The sequence below is a fragment of the Orycteropus afer genome, unplaced genomic scaffold (genome assembly GCF_000298275.1).
Source record: "Orycteropus afer afer isolate SDZICR_OR568_19922 unplaced genomic scaffold, OryAfe1.0 scaffold00993, whole genome shotgun sequence".
In the NCBI taxonomy this organism is placed as follows: domain Eukaryota; kingdom Metazoa; phylum Chordata; class Mammalia; order Tubulidentata; family Orycteropodidae; genus Orycteropus; species Orycteropus afer.
The window spans coordinates 82,434-88,803 of NW_006922580.1; the positions used below are offsets into that span (position 1 = coordinate 82,434).

The following is a 6,370-nucleotide window of genomic DNA, read 5'->3' on the forward strand; positions in this document are numbered from 1 at the left end:
TTACTATAAAAATTATTAATGAGATCTTTTATATTCTTTTCTTCATACTAAGTCCTCAAAAGCCAGTGCTTAATTTATACTTCCAACACATCGTGAGTCTGACTGGGCACCTTTCAAGTGCTCAATAACTACACGTGGCATGGCTACTGGATACTGTACTCCAACAGTGTGGCTATAGCCAAGCTACATATATGAATAACTGGTATGTCTGAGCAGCCATGCCTACCCACACTGCTACCTCAGTCCTTTACTCTGTTCCTGCAGTCTTTACAGATGCCCCAGCCCTCACTGGGCTCATCGATCACACAGAGTTCTGCGGAAGAAGATGGGAAGGATATTTTTTTGTTGTTTTTAACAAACCAAGTTGGAAATCCAAATCCATTTCCCAATAGAAACAATACTAAACATAATAGTTCTATGGTTAAGTGACATTAAGGGTTAAAAAGGCTTTCCTGGGGAGGAAGGTCTGGGAACCTAATCACCATTTCCAACATTGTATTCTGGAGATAATGTGTTCCAAGTTCCCAATACACTGGAGGCCGTGTTTACATAAGAGTTTTTCATTTGAGGGCTTAATTAAACCAGTCGGTTTCCTTACTCATCCTCCCATACAGAGGGCCCTTCCATCCTGCTCTTGTCTGGAAAACACATTTCTCACTGAGATGTGGAACAACTGCCATGTTTAGCCATTCTGTAAAATAAGAATCCTGTCTTCAGAGCTTCAGAGTTCTACCTATCTTCCTGAAGGCCAAGGCAAATATTTGCCCTCTCCTTACCCATGGCCATCCCTTCCACCCCGATTCAAACTCCCAAGCCAAAAGCTTGTGACCCTTGAGAGCTAGGACCATGCCTTTTGCTATTCTGATGTGCTTTGGATCAGGCCTTTCTTAGTGGCATCTTAGATCCCTATAATGGAGTTTAGAACTGAGGGAGCACTCACTAAGCATACGGTGAATGAATGTCCAGATTGCCATAGTAGCCTCATAGCTAGCTTGTCCCCTTTCTAATATTTTACAAACCACTGTCAGACCAATCGTCCTGAAATCCACCACTTCTACCGTATTACCGTGGTGATAAAAGTCAGGACAGTCAGAAGGGGTGGGAAATTGCAGGAAGAAGCAAAAGGCACTTTCTAGGGTGGTAGAAATGTTCTGGATCTTGGACTGAGTGGTGGCTATATGAATGTGTAAATATTTTAAAGTTCACAATTGTTCACTTAAGATTCAGGTATTTTAACTGTATGTAAATTATACTTCTTTTTTTGAAAAAAGAAAGAGAAGGGGTATACATTTATCTTATTAAAATACAATCTAATTCTACCATATTGTAAACTTGAAGCTAAGTGAAAATTAATAAACATTAAGCAAACATGTCAAAATATTAATGGTGATGACCCTCTGGGGGGAAAACAGTGGACGCAGGAGGGGGCTGAGGGGCTTTTACACTTACATGTTGCTTGAAATCTTTTTTCTTTTTATTGAGTGCCTACTAAAATCTAGTCACTTCTTTCTGTGGGTACAAATATGGAAAAGTTCAAATATGTGCGCATAAAGAGCTCACATTAGGGAGGCTAACATGAACACTAATAATCACTATCTAACATGCTAAATGCTGTATTTAAGGTATGGACAAAGTGCTATGGGATCACAGAGGGAGTGGCTGCCCTGTTTGGGGTCAGGATGGGGCAATGCAGGAGGATGACTTCTGAGAATGTAGAACGAAGAGGCAAGGCCCGTCAGGTCAACTAAAGTGTGCTCTAGGCAGAGGAAACAACATAAATAAGACAACAGAAGCAAAAGGCTTCATGTGTGTGGAGAGGAAGGTCTAAATGCCCAGAGTGGCTGGATCTTGAGGTCCATGAGAAGAGAAGAGAGTGGAAGACAAGACAAGGAAGGTTACAATAGGGACTAGTCATGAAGGGCCTTGGCGACCAGGCTAAGGAGTTTGGATTTCATCCTAAAATGCCACTAAAGGATTTTTAATAAGAAGATGACTTTTTATTTTACTTTACTTAAACTTATTTTAATTTCCACTGTATTTTATATTAAGAATGATCAATCTGGTGACAGTGAGGGGAAAGAGTCATTAGAGAGCAAGAATGGTCCAGGTGAGAAATGATGAAGTTTGAAACAAGGGAAGAGCAAATAACAATGAAGAGATTCAAGAAAGATTTAGGATTTGGAATAGGGAAAACTCGACAACTTTGTCAGTGTCCCCCAGTCAGCTTCCAGCTGGTGCCTAGTCTGAAGACTGCACTCACTTCCTTGCCCACTGATCTAGTCTTCTACCAATTACTCCCCCCTTTTCACATTTTAAAATACTATCGTCTCGTATGTTTAAACTGGCCAATGAGGAAGGCAGAAAGGGAAACAAGATCTCACGAGAGAAACAATTCATCAAAAGTCAACACTGCCTTTGGGGCATTTTGATCTAAAAGCACCTTCCCTTGTTTAGGATGGCTCGAAGGCAGGCCTGTAGCTACCGTGATGCCAGAAGCACTTCCTTAGCTTCCTAACTACAATGGAAATCTCCCCTAGGAGTCATTCCTTTCCCAAACAAGGCCCATAAAATATGTGCATGACCATATGAAAAGTTATTCTTTAGTTAAAATTCCAGTAAATGTCTAGAACACAGATCAAAGTTTTAAAGTGTAAGTTTACTTCCTAAATCTATAAGCTGAAGTGCTTCTTGCTAATGCATATTCACAAAGGCATGCAGATAGCAGTCAGCAAAGCCAGCCACAAGATGTGAAAAAGCAACATTCAAGGGACATTTTTACTGTTTCAAATGTATGTTTTCAAATTACAGACTTAGGATATTGATTTGAAACACTCTTTCTTCCTACTTTTACATATTTAAAAAAAAAAAAAAAAAAACCCCTCTGACCACTATTTCTAGAAAGTATTAAAGAAGCACTTTCTTCAATAAAAAAGATCTCATTTCAAGAAGTTGTTTCAAACGTAAATCTACTTCGAATACTGAATCCTAACTAAAATAAGTCTGTTTCTTCACAATGACACGCGCTCGAATGGCTCACTTTCTTCCTGGTACTTTCAATTTGCCCAGAGCTTGTAGTAGCACCAAGCCTACCTCTGCGAGCCACTGAGTAAAAGGAAGTTATGATTCATAGCAAAACAAAACATACATGACAGCCGGACTCTAGCCAAGACTTTGTAAAGCACGTATTAGTCTTAAAAGAACGCAGTGGCAATTTAAAAATATTAACAAGGTTTTAGCCTATGTACACTAGACACCATTGCATAAACGTGGTATTGACTCTTGTAACACTAGGTACAAAACTTATCTACAAACACCAGAAACAGATGTAGCACAAAATGTTTGCATTTTATATGCTTTTTCTATGGTGGCGTAATGGTTAAGTACTCGGCTGTTAGTAAGGGTGGTGGTTCAAACCCACCAGCAGATCTGAGGGAGAAAGCTGTGGCAATGTGCTTCCATAAAATGACAGCCCTGGAAACCCTATGGGATAGTTCTACTCTGCCCTACGAGATCACTTTGAGTCAGAATCTACAGCAACGGTTTTTTTCTTCTTCTTCTTCTTCTTTTTTTGGTAAATCAAACTTCATTCCTTCCATGCAAAGCTGACCAAAGTAACAGGTCTGACTAATTTTAAAAGAGCACGTAGCGTATACTATGGGGTATGCAGTAAAGTGTTCCTAAGTCTTCAGTGAAATACTATATTCACCTACTTAACAGTATATATTCATGAAAAAATTCCAGTCACAGTAATTTTTCACAACAAGATTTATTGTCAGAGCTTGTAAGTGGATATACTGGGAATAGTTACATGCTTATTAGGAAAAAAAAATCCTCTCAACCAAATTCACAACTCATGCCTGTTACAACACCAACAGAAAGGAATCTTCTAGTAAAACAGAAAATTCACTTTGCAGTGTTCAGGGTTGGACAAAACCAAGAAATGACAACGAAGTAAGTTATTATGAGAAAAACTGGCCTTCACCCCTTAGAGAAATTTAAAAAATACACTTCACAGTATTCTGCAGAAAAATGAGCTACAGATAAAACCCCACCTAACACTTTGATGAAAGGGTCTTAAAATCCTACTGAGGAGTGAAGTTTTTAAGTAGGAACTAAGATGTATGCTGACAACTGAAGATCTATTTGATAAAATCAGTGGGACAGAAAACAGACATTTATGGCTCCGAGCTATTAGTAAGTGCAAGACTAGACTAAATTTTAACAAAAATTCACTACATGTTCTAAAATTTCAAATTTTCCAAACTGGCTAGATCCTAAATGCAAAAGAACAAATAGTTACCACATGCTGAGGGAAGGGGGGGTGAGCAGTAGGGAGTGGCTGAAAGAGCCTCAGAAAAAGAAAATGTTCTAGAAATATGGCCTATCATTAGCAAAATGATAAGAACATTGTGAAAGATCATAAACCATTTCCTAGTACATGTAGTTATCACCTAAGATTCAAATGAGAAACCTGAATAACTTTGGAAAAGTATAAAGCCTAAGAAAGTAACTATTAATGATTAAAAGCATTACACATGGTATTTTTTCATGCCTGACCTACACATGAAAAACAAATCCAATTCAACTTTGATAGTTTTTTATTTTTTGCTTTAAAAAAATGTATATAACAGGGTAAAAAGAGCTAATGGGTGAAATTTCCATTACCAACAATACCCTCCTTTTCCTCAGTTCATCGAACGATTTGGGGCCTTTCAAATACCATGGATAAGTTACACAGCCACGAAAAAGTTCAAGTAAGAAGACTATGTGGCAACCCAGAAAAATTCATGGGGTGATATAGGTGGAAACAGCAGAATCCAAAGTAATATGTACACTGTGATTACAATGCTATAAAAAAAAGATGCCATGGCGGTTGTTTTTAGAGTGGGGTAAAACTTTTCCTTTTCTAAGGTTTCTAACTTACTGCCATGTAAGTTTTAGAGTAAAAACTATTTTTTTAAGAGGGAGAAAAACTCATGTACTATCAGTTTTGGCACTCAATAAAAATGTTAAATACTTGTTCCTTTCAAGAAAAAAGAAAGGCACACTGCTTCGGAGTTTATTCGTTTTACTACTTCAAATCATGGAGCAAGACTTCAACTGTCCACACTACCAATGGTGGGTTCTTATCTGTGCTAGTAGTAGTCAAAGGGTGTAGACTGGCAGACTTCGGACATGCAACATCTGCTTTTCGATGTGGAAAAAAAAATGGTCACACCCTTTGGGGAAACCGACATTTTTAAAAGCTTATGAAAATTTGAAAAATGTCTACTTCTAAATAGAAAAATTAAAAACTGAAAGCAGTGCAAAGAAGCCAGAACACTTTTAAGGCAGAACCTATTAATCCGACTGTTAACCATACGTTACAAAATCAATCTCCCTTTGGTTTTCTTCTTTCAGAAGGAACACTCTCTACAGGCAACTCCTCAGTTTGGCAGGCGCCAGGCATTAAAGCACCTCATTCTGCTGAAATGGCTTACAACGCATCCAGACTGCGCCTCCTCAGCGCTATTTAAAATAATTCTGAAAAAAAAAGATCCCTAGCAAAAGGCGTCGAGGATTACTGTAATAACTGTTTACAATTTCACATACGTATGTAAACAGGACTCGGATGCAGGTTGACTTTATCTGCGCTCTATTTGGTCTGGTCAAGGCAGACAAAGCCGTTCTTTATCTCCTCACCACAGGGGCATAAATTGTTAACGACCCTACAGAAGTAAACTCCTCTACTTTTTTTTCCTGCAGGTCAGAAGGCTGGGAATCAAATCATTGAATGTGCCTGGAAGAACTGAGCACAGTCCAATCCTCCCCTCCCTTTTCTTTCTTTTCCCTGGACAACCCCCCACGTGGCTAACACAAACTCCTTTCCCCTGTAAATAGGTAGACCAGGTCCCTAAAAAGCTCAGTCCTGTCGGGTTCTGACTGCCATCCCACCCCACCCCATGGAGGCTCCGCTGCAATCTCCAATGAAACGGTAGCAGTAACTTAGGTAACCGGACAAATTCCGGAAGAGAAAAAGCAAAGCTTTTCTAAGAGTCTGCTCGTAGGGAAGCTTGCAGGGCCCACAGATCTGTCGTTGGGCGGGAGTGGGTTCGAGGCGACAGAAGGGAAAAAGCAGCCGCGGTGAAGGCCAGTGGCCTTGCTGCCACGCTCTCAGCAGGAAGGGGAGGGAGCAGGAGGAAGGAGAGAGAAAGCGGAGGAGAAGCCACGAAGAGCGGGAGGAGGAAAGGAGGGGGAGGATGGGGCGGGGCGGAGGCGGAGCTAAGGCCCCCGGAAGGCCCGCCAGGCGCCCCGAGCCTCCGGGGGCGGAGCCGCGCGCTCGGCCCGCCCTTCGGCCTTGCTTGTGCGAGTGCACCCGGGGCGGGGCGCT

At 40.6% G+C, this 6,370-nt stretch overlaps 1 protein-coding gene across 1 annotated transcript in view; it reads right to left on the reverse strand.

The window, feature by feature from the left end:
- The window catches only part of INTS6L (integrator complex subunit 6 like), a 62,950-nt gene that overhangs the window by 55,936 nt on the left and 644 nt on the right, over positions 1 to 6,370 (reverse strand). The window lies entirely within an intron of this gene.